The 19322-nt window shown below is 44.9% G+C and overlaps 1 protein-coding gene across 4 annotated transcripts in view; it reads left to right on the top strand.

Annotated features, from left to right (window-relative positions):
• fhip1aa (FHF complex subunit HOOK interacting protein 1Aa) overlaps window positions 1-19322 on the top strand; it is a 196706-nt gene that overhangs the window by 73556 nt on the left and 103828 nt on the right. The window contains exons 1-2 of one of the 4 annotated variants that reach the window (XM_068041085.1): window positions 1706-1724; window positions 18832-18988. The exons of 2 other annotated variants lie outside the window; for them this stretch is intronic. The gene's annotated coding sequence lies outside the window, so the exon portion shown is untranslated. Of the gene's footprint in view, window positions 1-1705; window positions 1725-18831; window positions 18989-19322 lie in introns of those variants that run through there. One more of the 4 variants, XM_068041076.1, reaches the window with a different exon arrangement.

Here is a 19322-nt window from a genome sequence, read left to right as displayed (position 1 = left end):
CAGGTCAGAGGCTAGGAATCCTGTAGCGAGTAACTCACCTCCTGACTCCCCAAAGCCTGTCCACCATCTACAAGGCAGAAGTCAGGAGTGTGATGGAATACTCTCCACTTGCCTGGATGGGTGCAGCTCCAACAACACTCAAGAAGCTCGACACCATCCAGGACAAAGCAGCCCACTTGATTGGCACCCCATTTACAAACATTCAAACCCTCCACCTCCGACACACAGTAGCAGCATCTACAAGATGCACTGCAGCAATGCACCAAGGCTCCTTAGACAACACCTTCCAAACCCGCGACCTCTACCAACTAGAAGGACAAGAGCAGCAAATACATGGGAACACCACCACCTGCAAGTTCCCCTCCAAGTCACACACCATCCTGACTTGGAAATGAATTGCCGTTCCTTCACTGTCGCTGGGTCAAAATCCTGGAACTCCCTTCCTAACAGCACTGTGGGTTTACCTACCCCAAATGGACTGCAGCTGTTCAAGAATGCAGCTCACCACCACCTTCTCAAGGGCAATTAGGGATGGGCAATAAATGCTGGCCTGGCCAGTGACGCCCACATCCCATGAATGAATTTTAAAAAACAGGCAATGTGGCAATGTTTGAATACCTGTGGCCATCTTTTTCAACATTGTTCATTTTTAAAAAAAACGTAAAGTCAAGTTTTATAACTCTTCAGTTCGAGTCTGTATTTTTTCAGCGTCGCGCTTTTCGTATGTATAACAGGAGGAATAGTGAACATGGTCATAGTCTCACAGAGAATGTCACTCGTGACTTTGGTCAGGGCAGTTTCATGCTGTGAGAGACCAGAATCCAGACTGTGGGACTCGAGTGGAGTTTTGGAGAGGCAACAGTACATTTGAGGACCATAGGGAGGGTAGAGGTGGGATAGTAGTTGCAGAGGATGGTTGAGTTGAAGATGAGTTTTTTTTTTAAGGAGGAAGGTGGTGACAATGGTTTTAGGAGAAAAGCAAGAAAAGGGCTGGCTGTCATGGGATCAGAATGGGTAGGTGAGTTGTTTTGCATGTGTTGGGGAGGGGATCATGAAAGCAATGGATTTGCTGTTTGACACAATTTTTGCAACATGTATTCTGAGGAGGTTTATTTGTGTTGTTTTCACAGGGTTCCACATTATGCCTCAGGTCAATAGTCATAGCAAACTTTGACAAGTGTACTTAAACCAAAAGGGGACACTGATGCTAGAATGAGTATCACAAGATGCCCAGTACATGCTCTAATTAGTTATGATTTACAGTATCAAATAGGATTATAGAATTTCATTGACTATTGAAAGAATTACAGTTACCAAAGGAAAAACGGTTTTAAAAATAGCCATGCCTTACGTCTTCATCCATGAAAGAAATTCTAACTTTGGTTTTCAGGAAATTGATTTCAGTTATCTTCCTGATTTCCTGAATTTGTTTGACTGAGGAATCAAACATTTGTGTTCATCAATTTATATCACCCTTGTGCAAATAGGGACATGAAATGTGTATTTTGAAAGACTGTTTATAAAGCATTTCCTTTGAAAGATCGCCATGGAAACCTTTTGTTTCTAAACCCTGAACATACTACAGGGCAGTGACTTATGCAACAATGGGACTGTGTATAATGCAGCTGCTCCATCCAGGAAGAAAGACGCACATTATTTTAAACATCAGTGAAGCAAAACTACATGGTGAACCTCCTGATGGAATGAAACAAACAGAGAAAAGGGTAAAGCAAATGCAGATAAATGGTGTACCACTAAAACTCCAATTTTCATGTGTGTTTTATAGTTTGTGTACCAAAACCTTGAAAAACCAATCAAGATCAATCTAAATATTCAGAGTCCAGAAAGTTCTACCACCTGTAAGTTAAATAATGGCAGAAGTTGAGATGTTGCCTGCCTGTCTGCTTTACCATGAATAATGTCTGTATCTAACAGTGGTCTTTGCTGTACCAGCCATAACAACACACCTTGTATTTCACCCAGAAATGAATGTAAGAAGAAACTTCCTATATGGGTTAATGCCTGTGGATCTTATTTTCCTTAAGTCAAAAAATGGGATAAATTATCTTAGAGGTACCAACTTGCTTCTGCCGCTGGTGAATGCTAATATTCATGTTGATGGGTGTGTGTTGATCCAGGCGCATTGTACAGGCAAGTGGTTGACTCCTGAATTGTGCCCTCTATCCTGGAAGGAATCTGTGGCACAAAGACTGAGAGTAGTGTTTACCTCCACTGCCACAGGTAATGAATACATTGGGTGGTAGCTGATCCTGGAGGTCTTCTAATCAAATGGCCTACCGCAGTCATAGTTTCCTTGCAGAGACTGAGCCTGTTTTTACACTGCCAAAACAGCTTCTTTGCTGTTTTTTAATTCGTTCATGGGATGTGGGTGTTATTGGCAAGGCCAGCATTTATTGCCCATCCCTAATTTCCCTTGAGACAGTGGTGGTGAGCTGACTTCTTGAACTGCTATAGTCTGTGTGGTGTAAGTACACCCACCATGCAGTTAGGTACGGAACTTCAGGATTTTGACCCAACAACAATGATGGAACAACAATATATTTCCAAGTGGGCCTGTATTCTCTAGAGTTTAGAAGAATGAGAGGTGATCTCACTGAAGCATACAAAATTCTTACAGGGCTTGACAGGGTTGGTGCAGGAAGGATGTTTCCCTGGCTGGGAGGTCTAGAACCAGCTGTCACAGTCTCAGAATAAAATATAGGTCATTTAGGACTGATGTGAGGAGGAATTTCTTCATTCAGAGGGTGGTGAATCTTTGGAATTCTCTACTCCAGAGGGCTGTGGAGGCTCAGTTGTTGAGTATGTTCAAGACAGAGATTGATAGATTTCTAGATATTAAAGATATCAAGAGATATGGGAATCGTGCAGGAAAATGACATTAAGGTAGAAGATCAGCCATGATCTAGATGAATGACGGAGCAGGCTCGAGGGGCCGAACGGTCTGCTCCTGCTCCTATTTCCTATTTCCTATGTTCCTAAGTCAGGATCGTGTGTGGCCGATTGAAAGCTGTGCACCTCTGTATTCTCAGTTAGGCTTCTCCTTTCCTGCAGGCATTCAGCATTGGCAGCCATTTGCATGCTGTGGGAATGAAAAGTCCTATTCTGTTCAATTCACTTCTGTCACTGCTGTGGTCATGCATCAAAATCTTAGCCTTTAAGATTTCTAACTTCAAGTGCATCATGAATTGTACAGTATAGAAGGCCATTTAGCCCATTGTGCCTGTATCAACTTTTTGAAAATGCTATCCAGTTAGCACCATTGAACCACTCTTTCCCCATACCCCTTCAAATTTTTCTTAAAGTTTTTAACTGTCTTTTCAATTATTTTCAATTACCCTATAATTCTGCAACATTTTTCACAATTGGCCTTCAACAAAGCTTTAACAAATTAAATAAACCTTTTCATACTTTTCATTAATGTGTCTGAAGCCATTTTGAGGTAAGAGAAATCCTTAGAGAGCTGTTGGACTTGGAAAGATCATCTGTTGGCCCTTTTCCCAGTGCCTTTAAACTATCTTTTGTTACTGTCTGCTTTGCGAGTAACAGAATAGAAGAAATTGCCCTATGTCATGCCATATTGGTATTAAATTTGTACATTATAGTAATTCCTATAAACCATTTGAAAAAAAAATTATTTCTGTAGTGTGGGCATCATTGGCAAGACCAGCATTTTTTTTTTTTAGAATTAGAACATTACAGCGCAGTACAGGCCCTTCGGCCCTCGATGTTGCGCCGACCTGTGAAACCATCTGATCTACACTATTCCATTTTCATCCATATGTCTATCCAATGACCACTTAAATGCCCTTAAGGTTGGCGAATCTACTACTGCTGCAGGCAGGGCGTTCCACGCCCTTACTACTCTCTGAGTAAAGAAACTACCTCTCACATCTGTCCTATATCTATCACCCCTCAACTTGAAGCTATGTCCCCTCGTGTTTGCCATCACCATCCGAGGAAAAAGACGCTCACTATCCACCCTATCTAACCCTCTGATTATCTTATATGTCTCTATTAAGTCACCTCTCCCCCTCCTTCTCTCCAACGAAAACAACCTCAAGTCCCTCAGCCTTTCCTCGTAAGACCTTCCCTCCATACCAGGCAACATCCTAGTAAATCTCCTCTGCACCCTTTCCATAGCTTCCACATCCTTCCTATAATGCGGTGACCAGAACTGCACGCAATACTCCAGGTGCGGTCTCACCAGAGTTTTGTACAGCTGCAGCATGACCTCGTGGCTCCGAAACTCGATCCCCCTACTAATAAAAGCTAACACACCATATGCCTTCTTAACAGCCCTATTAACCTGGGTAGCAACTTTCAGGGATTTATGCACCTGGACACCAAGATCTCTCTGTTCATCTACACTACCAAGCATCTTCCCATTAGCCCAGTACTCTGCATTCCTGTTACTCCTTCCAAAGTGAATCACCTCACACTTTTCTGCATTAAACTCCATTTGCCATCTCTCAGCCCAGCTCTGCAACCTATCTATGTCCCTCTGTACCCTACAACATCCTTCGGCACTATCCACAACTCCACCGACCTTAGTGTCATCTGCAAATTTACTAACCCACCCTTCTACACCCTCTTCCAGGTCATTTATAAAAATGACAAACAGCAGTGGCCCCAAAACAGATCCTTGCGGTACACCACTAGTAACTAAACTCCAGGATGAACATTTGCCATCAACCACCACCCTCTGTCTTCTTTCAGCTAGCCAATTTCTGATCCAAAGCTCTAAATCACCTTCAACCCCATACTTCCGTATTTTCTGCAATAGCCTACCGTGGGGAACCTTATCAAACGCCTTACTGAAATCCATATACACCACATCCACTGCTTTACCCTCATCCACCTGTTTGGTCACCTTCTCGAAAAACTCAATAAGGTTTGTGAGGCACGACCTACCCGTCACAAAACCGTGCTGACTATCGCTAATGAACTTATTCTTTTCAAGATGATTATAAATCCTGTCTCTTATAACCTTTTCCAACATTTTACCCACAACCGAAGTAAGGCTCACAGGTCTATAATTACCAGGGCTGTCTCTACTCCCCTTCTTGAACAAGGGGACAACATTTGCTATCCTCCAGTCTTCCGGCACTATTCCTGTCGACAATGACGACATAAAGATCAAGGACAAAGGCTCTGCAATCTCCTCCCTAGCTTCCCAGAGAATCCGAGGATAAATCCCATCTGGCCCAGGGGACTTATCTATTTTCACACTTTCCAAAATTGCTAACACCTCCTCCTTGTGAACCTCAATCCCATCTAGCCTAGTAGCCTGAATCTCAGTATTCTCAACAACATTTTCTTTCTCTACTGTAAATACTGACGCAAAATATTCATTTAACACTTCCCCTATCTCCTCTGATTCCACACACAACTTCCCACTCCTATCCTTGATTGGCCCTAATCTAACTCTAGTCATTCTTTTATTCCTGATATACCTATAGAAAGCCTTAGGGTTTTCCCTGATCCTATCCACCAATGACTTCTCGTGTCCTCTCCTTGCTCTTCTTAGCTCTCCCTTTAGATCCTTCCTGGCCAGCTTGTAGCTCTCAAGCGCCCTAACTGAGCCTTCACGTCTCATCCCAACATAAGCCGCCGCCTTCCTCTTGACAAGCGCTTCAACTTCTTTAGTAAACCACGGCTCCCTCGCTCGACAACTTCCTCCCTGCCTCACAGGTACATACTTGTCAAGGACACACAGTAGCTGCTCCTTGAATAAGCTCCACATTTCGATTGTTCCCATCCCCTGCAGTTTCCTTCCCCATCCTACGCATCCTAAATCTTGCCTAATCGCATCATAATTTCCTTTCCCCCAGCTATAATTCTTGCCCTGCGGTATATACCTGTCCCTGCCCATCGCTAAGGTAAACCTAACCGAATTGTGATCACTATCACCAAAGTGCTCACCTACATCTAAATCTAACACCTGGCCAGGTTCATTTCCCAGTACCAAATCCAATGTGGCATCGCCCCTGGTTGGCCTGTCTACATACTGTGTCAGAAAACCCTCCTGCACACACTGGACAAAAACTGACCCATCTAAAGTACTCGAACTATAGTATTTCCAGTCGATATTTGGAAAGTTAAAGTCCCCCATAACAACTACCCTGTTACTCTCGCCCCTGTCGAGAATCATCTTCGCTATCCTTTCCTCTACATCTCTGGAACTATTCGGAGGTCTATAAAAGACTCCCAACAGGGTAACCTCACCTCTCCTGTTATTGCCCATCCTTAATTGCCCTTAAGGTGCTGGTGGTGAGCTGCAGCCTTGAACCTCTGCAGTCCATGTGGTGTAGGTACATCCACACTGCTGTTAGGGAGGGAGTTCCAAGATTTTACATAAGAACATAAAAAAATAGGAGCAGGAGTAGCCATTCGGCCCCTCAAGCCTGTCCCACCATTCAATAAGATCATGGTTGATCTGCCACAGACTTCAACTCCTCTTTCATGCCAGCTCCTCATAACCCTCAACTCACCGATATTTCAAAAATCTATCTACCTCCTCTTTAAATATTTTCAGTGATCTAGCCTCCACAACTCTCTGGGGTAGAGAATTCCAGAGATTATTTTGACCCAGCAACAGTAAATAAATGGCAATGAAGTTCCAAGACAGGATGGTTCGTGTGTGGCTTGGAGGGGAACCTTGGTGGTGTTCCCATGTGTTTTCTGCCCTTGTCCTTCTAGGTGATCAGCTTGTGGGTTTGGAAGGTGCTATCACAGCAGCCTTGGTGTGTTGCTATGGTACATCTTGTAGATAGTACACACTGCTGCCACTGTGCGCCAGTGCTGGCGGGAGTAAATGTTTAGGGTGATTGATGGAGTGCCGATCAAATTGGTTGCTTTGACCTGGATGGTGTTGAGCTTCTTGAGTGTTGTTGGAGCTGCCTTGATCCAGGCAAGTATTCCATCATACTCCTGACTTGTGCCTTGTAGATGGTGGGCAAGCCCCAAAGGGAGTCAGGAGGTGAATTACTCACCACAGAATTCCCAGCCTCTGATCTGCTCTGGTAGCCACAGTATTTATGTGGCTGCTCCAGTTAAGTTTCTGGTCAATGGTTACCTCCATGATGTTGATGATGGTGGATTCAGCGATGGTAATGCTGTTGGAAGTCATGGGGAGATGGCTCGATTCTCTCTTGTTGGAGATGGTCATTGTCTGGCAGTTTTGCGGTGTGAATGTTACTTGCCACTTATTAGCCCAAACGTGAAGTTGTCCAGGCCTTGCTGCATGTGGGCACAGACTGCTTCAGTATTTCTGGGAATCACTGAATATCATCATAGTTTGAGAAATGGGGAAAGTTGGTAATGTCTGTTTAGAGAAAATGCTGCAATAGCAACGAATTCCCTGAACTAGTGTATGTTGTCCCAAGGCAGTGGTGTGTAATGAGATATGTAAAAACATGGTGGGGGAATAAAATGTATTGACATCTATATAATGAACAGGGATGATAAAGACATTTCCAAATGTAGAGTTGATCTGAATTCATCCCATTTAAAATCTTTTAGAAATTTATCTTTACTGTTTTCTATTTAGATCAATTCAGATTAAAAATGCCATCTCTACCTACTCCGGTTAAGTGTGTTGGCAGCTGTTGTACAGGATGACCGCCAAAGCTGTCCAGAAGTAAAAACTGTTCTTAAAAAATCAGTATTGAAAGTGACTATTTTAATCCTACGCTGGAAAGTGGGCAGGCGTTTAAAGTTGCTGAGAGACTTGATTGCTGCTGTCCCACTCCTTTCTTTTAGTTCAACATGATCTTCTGAGCACACAGAAAGGACAGCCTCATGAAACTGGTGGGGTCGTTCTTTAAATGTGCAAATTGGTGTCCAATAACTCCATTGGTCTCTGATGGCTGTTATGGCCTTCCTGTCTGGTGAAGCCAACAGGAAAAGGAACTGGGGCCATCAGAGGGCCAAACAGGTAGATTTTTTTAAAAAGCCTGTATAGTTGCACAGGGCCCCAAGCATGCCATTGGCAGCATTGGTCAGTCCAAGCACAATCACCTAATGCACTCCAGTTCTGGACAACTGATCTGTATGTGCCTTCCCCATCATCAGTGAAGTGAGGGGTGCCAAGGCAACCTTAACTCTGGTCCCCAGAAGGAAAGGTTAGCCCTCTCCTGCCACGGCCTGCCTCCCACCCTTCCCAGGCATAATCTTCCAGTGACTTACCTGCGTGATGGGAACGATTCCTTCAGTCTTTGCTGATAGTCTCCTGTTGCCTGACATTGTGCTCCTGCCCACCAGGGAACAAAGCATGTGGATGAGGCCCAAAATCTCCAAGACCTCAGTCTGCTGTGGTTGGAGGTTTGGTGCCTGACTTGGCCTCGCCCAAGCAATTCCTGCTCTGAGTTAATAGTGGGGCTTAACACTAAAAGTAATGTATCACCCAGGTGAGCAAAGGTGAATGTTTAGAATTTGATGCAACCTTTACTGTAAGTGACGAGGCACTTACTAACTTGTGGAAAATAGACACTGGGTGAAATAGGTTTGCATTTTGCCTATTTTTCGTGTCTGTGCTGGCAGCATGGCCATTCCCGTATTGGTCCACGCTGCTTTTTGGCGTTCCTGGCAGCTACTTGAAAGTAACATTGGATAAATTTAAATAAGCAGAGTCCTGTGCCTGTTTCAGGATCCTTCTGCAAACTTTGTGAAAAACTAGACCAAAGATATGCTGTACTCGAACTCTTCATTTCAGTTCTACACAGTGATTGAGCCAACAGTTCTTAGAGGGCCTGCTGGAGGCTGTCAAAGAAAAGGGAGGGAGTTTTTATTTTTTACTACTTCCACTGTGGAGCTAGAAGGAATAGTCCCTTCCTCGCTGCATTGCACTCCTGCAGTCCACTGTCAACCTACGCTTGACCTCTTTCCAACCTTTGCTTGTTTTCCTCTGTCCCTTCTCTCTTATCTGGGGGCTGCTACTAGTGAGGCAGTTGGCTCAAATTCGATAACTGCCATCTGCGAGTTGAATTTGGAGGTACAAGGGGTGCCGGCAGCTCGCCCTTGTTATTACTGTAAGACCCAAAGCCCAAATTCTGATAAGCCTCCAGTCTCCTGTTTCAGGGACGAGGTGGAAGTGCCTAAAAGGACGATAGTAATTTTCTACTGCGATGGTGAGCATCTGCAAATTACTTCCCAAATTTAGATCTCAATTCATTGGAGACTACTCAAAGGAAAAAATGTAGCTTTAGTTTTAATACAAATCTGTGTGAGTTTTTTTTAGTTCCAACACCATATTTGAGGGACTAACTAGGCCAGTCTGGTGTTTCATCACATGAGCTAATGGTTATTTGCTGTCAAACACTATTGCTCATGGGATGTGAGCAGCTCTCTGTGGATAAAGATGATCTAGTTCTTGCAAACTTGAAGCTCTATATTTAGGTTGAAAAGTTACTCTTTTGTTGCTATGTGTTTTACAAAAGATGAACAGTAAGGTAGATAGATTCTTGATAAGCAAGGGGGTGGAAGGTTATCAGGGGTCTTTGTCACTGAACTGAAACGTTATCTCTGCTTCTCTCTCCACAGATGCTGCCAGACCTGCTGAGTATTTCCAGCATTTTTTGTTTTTATTTCAGATTTCCAGCATCTGCAGTATTTTTCTTTTATTCTTTCTTTAGTTTTGTTTGCTGAGGGCCACAGTCCCAACTATTGTGGCATAAGAATAACAGTATCCCACAGAGTGATTGGAAAATGGGATTGTGATTCCCCACACAGTGGGGCTAATTTTGACTTTGGTTCATAGTATAAAAGGAGCAGCTGTCATTCAGCTGTCTGTTACACTTCTCTTCCCGTTGTCATTTCCTTTAGTTGAAGAAGTGGTTTAATAGGTAATGGATTCTGTCCCTCTTCTCTTTTTGCCATTGTCACTTAAACAATGAGGCCAGATTACATTCAAAGTGAGGCACAGCAAAACTAACTTTAACCATATTTGATATATTTTTAAGCATAATTTTGGGATATTTTCAAAAGCCTCCATGGAAATGGGCACTCAGCAAAGTTATATGCATTCCTGCTTATCCCTTCTCTGAATTTCTGTTAAACGAATTCAATGATATTTATGGTGTGACAAATGGACAGTGTCACAATAAAAGGAACAAGGATTGCATTTATATAGAGCCTTTCACAACCTCAGGTGTATTAATCACAAAAGTACTCCAGACGTAGTACAGTACTTCCAAGTAAGCATTTAGGGATGGAAGGCACGCTTCCTGTCAGCTTATGTATTAGAAGCCTGAAATAGAACTTTTTAAGCCATTGTCAAAGAGTTTCACAGCCAATGAAATATTTTTTGAAGTGTGGTCACAGTGGTAATGTAGGAAGCATGGCAGCCAGTTTTGAACACAGCAAAGCGTCACAAACAGCAATGAGAAAAATTAACCATATAATCTGTTGTTAAGTGATGTTGATTGAGGGATAATTTTTTTTATATTCCTTCATGGGATGTGGGCAATGCTGGCTAGGCCAGTATTTATTGCACATCCCTAATTGACCTTGAGAAGGTGGTGATGAACTGCCTTCTTGAACCACTGCAGTCCATGTGGGGTAGATACACCTACAGTGCTGTTAGAGAGGGAATTCCAGCATTTTGACTCAGCGACAGTGAAGAAACGACGATATAGTTCCAAGTTAGGATGGTGAGTGGCTTGGAGGAGAACTTACAGGTGGTGGTGTTCCCATGTATCTGCTGCCCTTGTCCTCCGAGGTAATAGAGGTGGTTTGGAAGGTGGACTCGAAGGAGCCTTGGTAAGTTGCAGCAGTGCATCTTGTAGATGGTACACACTGCTGCCACTGTGCGTCGGTGGTGGAGGGAATGAATGTTGAAGGTGGTCGATGGGATGCCAATCAAGCGGGCTGCTTTGTCCTGGATGGTGTCGGGTTTCTTGAGTGTTGTTGGAGCTGCACCTATCCAGGCAAGTGGAGCGTATTCCATCACACACCTGACTTGTGCCTTGTAGATGGTGGACAGGCATTTGGGAGACAGAAGATGAGTTAGTCGCCACAGAATTCCCAGCCTCTGACCTCTTGTAGCCACAGTATTGATCAATGGTGACCCCCAGGATGTTGATAGTGGGGGATTCAGTGATTGTAATGCCATTGAACGTCAAGGGGCGATGGTTAGATTCTCTCTTGTTTGAGATGGTCATTGCCTGGCACTTGTGTGGCGTGAATGTTACTTGCCACTTATCAGCCCAAGCCTGGACCTTGTCCAGGTCTTGCTGCATCTGGGCATGGGCTGCTTCAGTATCTGAGGAGTCGCGAATGGTGCTGAACATTGTGCAATCATCAGTGAACATCCTCAATTCTGACCTTATAATGGAGGGAAGGTTATTGAAGAAGCAGCTGAAGATGTTTGGGCCTAGGACACTACCCTGAGGAACTCCTGCAGTCATAGAGTCATAGAGTTATATAGCACAGAAACAGGCCCTTCGGCCCACTGTGTCCGTGCCGGCCATCAAGGCTGTCTATTCTAATCCCATTTTCCAGCAGTTGGCCTGTAGCCTTGTATGCTATGGCATTTCAAGTGCTCATCTAAATACTTCTTAAATGTTATGAGGGTTCCTGCCTCTACCACCCCTTCAGGCAGTGTGTTCCAGATTCCAACCACAATCTGGGTGAAGAAAATGTCCTCAAATCCCCTCTAAACCTCCTGCCCCTTACCTTAAATCTATGCCCCCTGGTTATTGATACCTCCACTAAAGGAAACATTTTCTTTCTATCTACCCTATCTATGCCTCTCATAATTTTGTATACCTCAATCAGGTCCCTCCTCAGCCTTCTCTGCTCTAAGGAAAAAAAACCCTAGCCTATCCAGTCTCCCTCTTCATAGCTGAAATGCTCCAGCCCAGGCAACATCCTGGTGAATCTCCTCTGCACCCTCTCCAGTGCAATCACATCCTTCCTATAGTGTGGTGCCCAGTGATGTCCTGGAGCTGAGATGATTGACCTCCAACAACCACAACCCACAACCATCTTCCTTTGTGCTAGGTATGACTCCAACCAGCAGAGAGTTTTCCCCAGATTCCCATTGACTCCTACTTTGCCAAACTCAGTCAAATGCTGCCTTGATGTCAAGGGCTGTCACTCTCATTGCACTTCTGGAGTTCAGCTCTTTTGTCCATGTTTGGACCAAGACTGTAATGAGGTCAGGAGCTGAGTGGCCCTGGCAGAACCCAAACTGAGCATCAGCGAACAGGTTATTGCTGCGCAAATGCCAGTTGATGGTACTATCGACGACACCTTCCATCACTTTACTGATGAGCGGGAATAGACTGATAGGGAGGTAATTGGCCGGGTTTGATTTGTCCTGCTTTTTGTGCACAGGACATTCCACATTGTCAGGTAGATGCTAGCGTTGTAACTGTACTGGAACAGCTTGGCGAAGAGTGTGGCTACTTCTGGAGTGCATGTCTTTGGTCCTATTGCTGGAATGTTGTCAGGGCCCATTGCCTTTGCAGTATCTAGTGCTTTCAGCTGTTTCTTGATATCATGTGGAGTGAATCAGGCAATGACCATCTCCAACAAGAGAGAATGTAACCATCTCCACTTGACATTCAATGCCATTACGATCGCTGAATCCCCCACTATCAACATCCTGGGGGTTACCATTGACCAGAAACTGAACTGGAGTAGCCATATAAATACCGTGGAAGGTCAAAGGCTAGGAATCCTGTGGTGAGTAACTCACCTCCGGACTCCCCAAAGCCTGCCCACCATCTACAAGGCACAAATCAGGAGTGTGATGGAATACTTTCCACTTGCCTGGATGGATGCAGCTCCAACAACACTCCAGAAGCTCGACACCATCCAGGACAAAGCAGCTCGCTTGATCAGCACCCCATCCATAAACACTCCCTCCCTCCACCAAATGCACCAAAGCTCCTTACACAACACCTTCCAAACCCACAAACTCTACCATCCAGAAGGACAAAGCCAGCAAATGTATGGGAACACCACCACCTGCAAGCTCTCCTCCAAGCCACACACCATCCTGACTTGGAACTATATTGCCGTTCCTTCGCTATCGCTGGGTCAAATTCCTGGAACTCCCTTCCTAACAGCACTGTGGGTGTACTTAACCCACATGGACTGTAGCAGTTCAATAAGGCAGCTCACCACCACCTTCTCAAGGGCAATTAGGGATGTGCAATAAATGCTGGCCTGGCCAGCGTCGCCCATATCCCATGAACAAATTAAAAAAAAAGAATCGGATTGGCTGAAGACTGGCATCAGTGATGCTGGGGACCTCAGGAGGAGGCCAAGATGGATCATCCACTTGACACTTCTGGCTAAAGGATGGATGCAAATGCTTCAGCCATGTCTTTTGCATTGATGTGGTGGGCTCCTCATCATAGAGGATGAGGATATTTGAGGAGCCTCCTCCTCCTGTCAGTTGTTTAATTGTCCACCACCATTTACGACTGGACATGGCAGGACTGCAGAGCTTAGATCCTATCTGTTGGTTATGGGATCACTTAGCCCTGTCTTTTGCACACTGCTTCTGCTGTTTGGCATGCAAGTAGTCCTGTGTTGTAGCTTCACCAGGCTGACACTTCATTTTTAGGTATGCCTGGTGCTACTCTTGGCATGACCTCCTATACCCTTCATTGAACCAGAGCTGGTCCCCTGGCTTGATGGTAATGGCAGAGTGGGGGATATGCCGGACAATGAGGTTACAGATTGTGGTTGAATACAATTCCGCTGCTGCTGATGGCCCACAGCACCTCATGGATGCCCAGTTTTGAGCTGCTAGATTTTTCAACATCTATCCCATTTAGCACGGTGTTATTGCCACACAACATGATGGAGGGTATCCTTAATGTGAAGATGGGACTTTGTCTCCACAAGGACTGTGCGGTGGTCACTCCTACCAATGCTCTCATGGAAGATGCATATGCAGCAGGTAGATTGGTGAGGACGAGGTCAAGCAGGTTTTTTCTTCTTCTTGGTTCCCTCACCACCTGCTGCAGATCCCGTCTAGCAGCTATGCCCTTTAGGACACAGCCAGCTCGGTCAGTAGTGGTGCTACCGAGCCACTCTTGGTGATAGACATTGAAGTCCCCAACACGGAGTACATTTTATGCCCTTGCTACTCTCAGTGCTTCTTCCAACTGGTGTTCAACATGGAGAAGCGGCACAGTGGTTAGCACCGCAGCCTCACAGCTCCAGCAACCCGGGTTCAATTCTGGGTACTGCCTGTGTGGAGTTTGCAAGTTCTCCCTGTGTCTGCGTGGGTTTTCGCCGGGTGCTCCGGTTTCCTCCCACAGCCAAAGACTTGCAGGTTGGTAGGTAAATTGGCCATTATAAATTGCCCCTAGTATAGGTAGGTGGTAGGGAAATATAGGGACAGGTGGGGATGTGGTAGGAATATGGGATTAGTGTAGGATTAGTATAAATGGGTGGTTGATGGTCGGCACAGACTTGGTGGGCCGAAGGGCCTGTTTCAGTGCTGTATCTCTAAATAAAGAAAAATTAAAAAATAAAAAGCACTAATTCATCAGCCGAGAGGGGTGCAGTAGGTGGTAATCAGCAGGAGGTTTCCTTGCCCATGTTTGACCTGATGCCATGAGTTTAAGGGGTCCGGAGTCAATGTTGAGGACTCCCAGGGCAACTCCTTCCCGACTGTGTACCACTGCACCACCAGCTCTGGTGGGTCTGTCCTGCTGGTGGGACAGGACATACCCGGGGATGGTGACGGTGGTGTCTGGGACATCGTCTGTAAGGTATGATTCGGTGATTATGACTATGTTAGGCTGTTGCTTGACTAGTCTGTGGGACAGCTCTCCCAATTTTGGCATAAGCCCCCAGATGTTAGTAAGGGGGACTTTGCAGGGTCGACAGGGCTGGGTTTGCCACTGTCATTTCCAGTGCCTAGATCGATACTAGGTGGTCCATCTGGTTTCATTCCTTTTCTTAGACTTTGTAGCGGTTTGATACAACTGAATGGCTTGCTAGGCAATTTCAGTGGGCAATTAAGAGTCAACCACATTGCTGTGGGTCTGGAGTCACATGTCGGCCAGACCAGTAAGGACAGCAGATTTCCTTCCCTAAAGGACATTAGTGAACCAGATAGGTTTTTGCAACAATCGACAATGGTTTCATGGTCACCACTAGTTTAGCTTTTAATTCCTGATTTATTAATTGAATTCAAATTCCGCCATCTGCCGTGACATTAGCCTGGGCCTCTGGGTTAATAGTCTAGTGACCAGAACACCAGGGATAAGTTTTCTGCTCTTGTTCAAAATAGTGCTATGGGATGTTTTACATCCACCTGAGAGGGCAGACAGAGCCTTGGTTTAACAGGAATAATAAAAAACTGCCTAATGATTTGTAATGAACTTAGTCATCAGAACTGACTGTATATTTGTGTTAGAAGTAAGTGGATGCGATATGTTGACTTCTAAGTAACACATCATTACCAGACACCACAACGGCTTACAAAGTTATGTTTTAGTCCAGTAATACATAGCTGATCGTAAGAGTGTCTTCCATCCTTAAGCATACACTTGAAAGTACTGTACTACATCTGGAGTACATCAATGTTAAAGACACCTGAGTATGCCTGTAAATATTACAACATAGCAACAGCAAATGCGCACAGGAAATGTGAAGAGTTGCTTGTTTTAAAAAGTGGTGATTGCTTTGAAAAACAAATTGTGTTGTAAATTGGTGGAATGCAATATTTTATTGATGTCCTTTTTAATTGAGCTCGTGCTGTTACATTGCTAGGGAACAGTAGAATACCGAACTATTGAAGTGTAAACTTCCTTTGTGGTAAAATGCCTTATGATTTACCATGCACTACAAAATGAGTCTGTTAAAATTGTGTGTTCAGGAAGAAGTAAAGAGCCATGTGTCAAGGTAAATAAATTGAGAGAAATTTTACATAAAATTTATTTTCAAGCATGTATGTAGGTCATACATGTGGCAAGTTTTTGTTTATTGTTATTTCTCCGATTGATGGCTATGCACTGTCAGTAAGGAATGTTAAACTCTGCTTTGTATTAGTAACAATATTGTAATGCTGCAAACAAGTTAAATATTATCTTTCTTGGTAGTAGAGAGACCAACATTTATTATAAATTTTGTGCAATGTAGGAAGAGGAAGAAGCAATTTTAAATGATATCCTTTATTGCTACAGAATTCTCTTCATTCATCAGATGAGGAATGGACCCCGTTAATGAACATATTTGAATCTATAACATTGAAGATGTAAATATAAAAATCACATGGTCCTGGTAATGAATTTTATACCCGTGCTATAAATTGATATTGGAAGAATTACATTTCTTGATATGAAATGCCTCTTGGCAGTGATACTGTGGTTTGTTGTAGTTCACTGAGTAATTACTAAACACCCTCGTAAATTGATGTTGTCTTTTTATATCTGATGACCATATGGAGCCCAAGCTGCAGAAGCAGCTTGGATCATCGTAACATTGGCACACCACAGTAAGACTCCATAGAATAAAAGTATTCCCTTGTGTAAAGCTTTTGTTTTAATCCCCAAAGAATATACAAGAAACAGATGAAACAAGCCTATTTATCATGTTGTTTTCTTTTCACTGCCATTTTGGGTAGCTTTATTTCTCGTGAGCATATTCCTTTTTAAATTGAAAATGCTTTTGGAGTTTGAGCAGCAGCAGATGTCACGGCGGTGCATCCACAAGGCTGAGAGCGATGTGAATAGCATGTTTCTAGAGGTGGTCACCCCACAGCTTAAAGGTGTGCAGGCAGAGAGGGAATGGGGGACTGCCAGGCAGTCAAGGAGGACCAGGCAGAAAGTGCTGGAGTCTCACTCTCCGTTCTGCATACTGGTGAGAGTGATAGTTCCTTTGGGGAGTGCAGTTAGAGCCAAGTCATGACACCACGGCTGGCTCAGCTGTACAAGGGGGCAGGAAGAAGACTTGGAAAGCAATAGTGATAGAGGATCCTATAGTTAGGGGAACAGGCAGGCGTTTCTGCGGCTGCAGACATGATTTCAGGGTGGTATGTTGCCTCCCTAGTTCTGGGTCAAGGATGCCATTGAGCAGCTGCAGAGCACTCAGAGAGGGGAGAGTGAACAGCCAGAGGTCGTGGACCATATCAGTACCAACGCCAGAGGTAGAAAAAAGGACGAGGTCCTGCAGACATATTTTTCTGCCAGTGCCACATTCCAGTGAGTATAGAAATAGGAGGATAGAGCAGATGGACTGCTTGGCTGGAGAGATGGGGCAGGAGGGTATACTATAGATTCCTGGGGGTTAGGACCGATTCTAGGGGAGGTAGGACCTATACAGGCTGGACAGGTTGTACCTCAGTAGAGCTGGAACTAATGCCCTTGCAGGTGGAGGGCCAGTTTCAGTGGGGTGGAAACTGATCTGCCCCAGGTAAATTGGAATCAAAGATTTGCAGGCAGAACTGTAACAGAATAATGGGCCGCCTTTGAAGAGGAGATGGTTGGGGTACAGTCGAGATACATTCCTATGAGGGGGAAAGGTAAGGCAACTAAAGCCAGAGTACCTGGATGATGAAAGAGATAGAGGCCGGAATTTTACCCTTGGCGGAGGGGAGCCGTCCACCGACTGAAAAGTCTGTCGAACTTGATTCTGCCTGGCCTGGGGATCCGACCTGCATTTTGCAATTCACTGGCCTTTAATTGCTCTGAGGTGGGACTTCCACCCGCTTGAGGTAGGAAGTCCTGCCTAATAGAGCTGCCGGCCAATCAGCAGCTCGGCAGCACCTAGTGCTAGCAGTGCCACAGGGAGCAGTGGCCACTGCTGGGACTGCAGCCCAGCCTCAAGACAAAGATGTCGGGGAGCCCGGAATGAAGGTAAGTTTTTTTTTGTTTGCTTCGCTGGGGGTGATCGGTCGGGCCCCGGCAAGGCAAGGGTGGTCGATTGGGGGGACAGGGGGCGTGTTGGGGGTGGTTGGGACAGTGGGAGTGGCCCTCCGTCAGGCACAGGTGCCCGATCATGAGGACCCCCACCCCCCCGCCCCCCTGCCCAGGCTGTTAGAGAGCCGCCTGCTTTTATCAGGCGGCTTCTTGGGCCTCGCCGCCCGACCAGCCACGGGTAAAATCCCTGTGGCTGTGGGCGGCGGCCATTAAGTGGCTGTTAAGTGGCCACTTAAGGGCCTTGTTTGGCCTGGGGCAGCGGACGGTTTTTCGCCGCCACCACCGCCCTGCGTAAAGTGGAGGCGGGAGCGGGTCGAAAAGGGCCCCCCGAGCCTCCTGCTCCATTTTACCGCCACCAACCCCCAACCACCACCTTCCCTTTTTTTAAGGTGGGTGTAAAATTCCGGCCAGAGAGTAAGGTGAAGCAGAAAAAGAGTGCGTATAACAGATGTCTGTTTGATAATACAAGTGAGGATGAGGCTGAATACAGAAACCTCAGAGGGGAAGTGAAGAAGGAAATGAAAGGTAAAGAGAGAGAATGAAAACAGACGAGCATAGGTGAGCATAAAGGGGAATTAAAAAATCTTCCATAGACATATAAATAGTAAAAGGGTCGTAAGAGATTGGGGCTGATGGACCAAAAACGGGACCTACGCATGGAGACTGAGGGCATGGCTGATATACTAAATAAGTACTTTGCATCTGTATTTATCAAGGAAAAAGATGCTACTGGAGTCATAGTGAAAGAGGAGGTAGTTGAGACACTAGATGGGCTAAAAATTGATAGAGGAGGTATTAGAAAGGCTGGTTGTACTTAAAGTTGATAAGTCACCAAGCCTGGATCAGATGCATCCAAGAAAACTAAGGGAAGTAAGGATGGGAATTGCAGAGGCACTAGCCATAATCTTCCAATCCTCCTTAGATGCGGTGGTGATGCCAGAGGACTGGAGAATTGCAAATGTTACACCCGAGTTCAATAAATCCAGCAACTACAGACCAGTCAGTTTAACTTTGGTGGTGAGAAAGCTGTTCGTAACGATAATCTGGAACTAAATTAACAGTCACTTGGACACGTGTGGGTGAGTTAAGCAAAGGCTGCATGGATTTGTTAACCGGCAGATCATGTTTAACTAACTTGCTTGAGTTTTTTGTTTAGGTAACAGAGACGGTTGGTGAGGGTAATGTGGTTGATGTGGTGTATATGGACTTTCAAAATGTGTTTGATAAAGCCAGCAAAATTGAAGCCCATGGAATAAAAGGGACAGTAGCAGCATGGATACAAAGTTGGCTGAGTGACAGGAAACAGAGAGTAATGGTGAACAGTTGTGTTTTGGACTGAAGGAAGGTATATAGTGGGGTTCCCCAGGGGTCGATATTAGGATCACTGCTTTTCTTGATCTATGTTAATGACCT

The sequence above is a fragment of the Heterodontus francisci genome, chromosome 1 (genome assembly GCF_036365525.1).
Source record: "Heterodontus francisci isolate sHetFra1 chromosome 1, sHetFra1.hap1, whole genome shotgun sequence".
NCBI lineage: Eukaryota > Metazoa > Chordata > Chondrichthyes > Heterodontiformes > Heterodontidae > Heterodontus > Heterodontus francisci.
The sequence above is the reverse complement of the archived record's forward strand: the minus strand, read 5'-3'. Positions and strand labels throughout refer to the sequence as shown.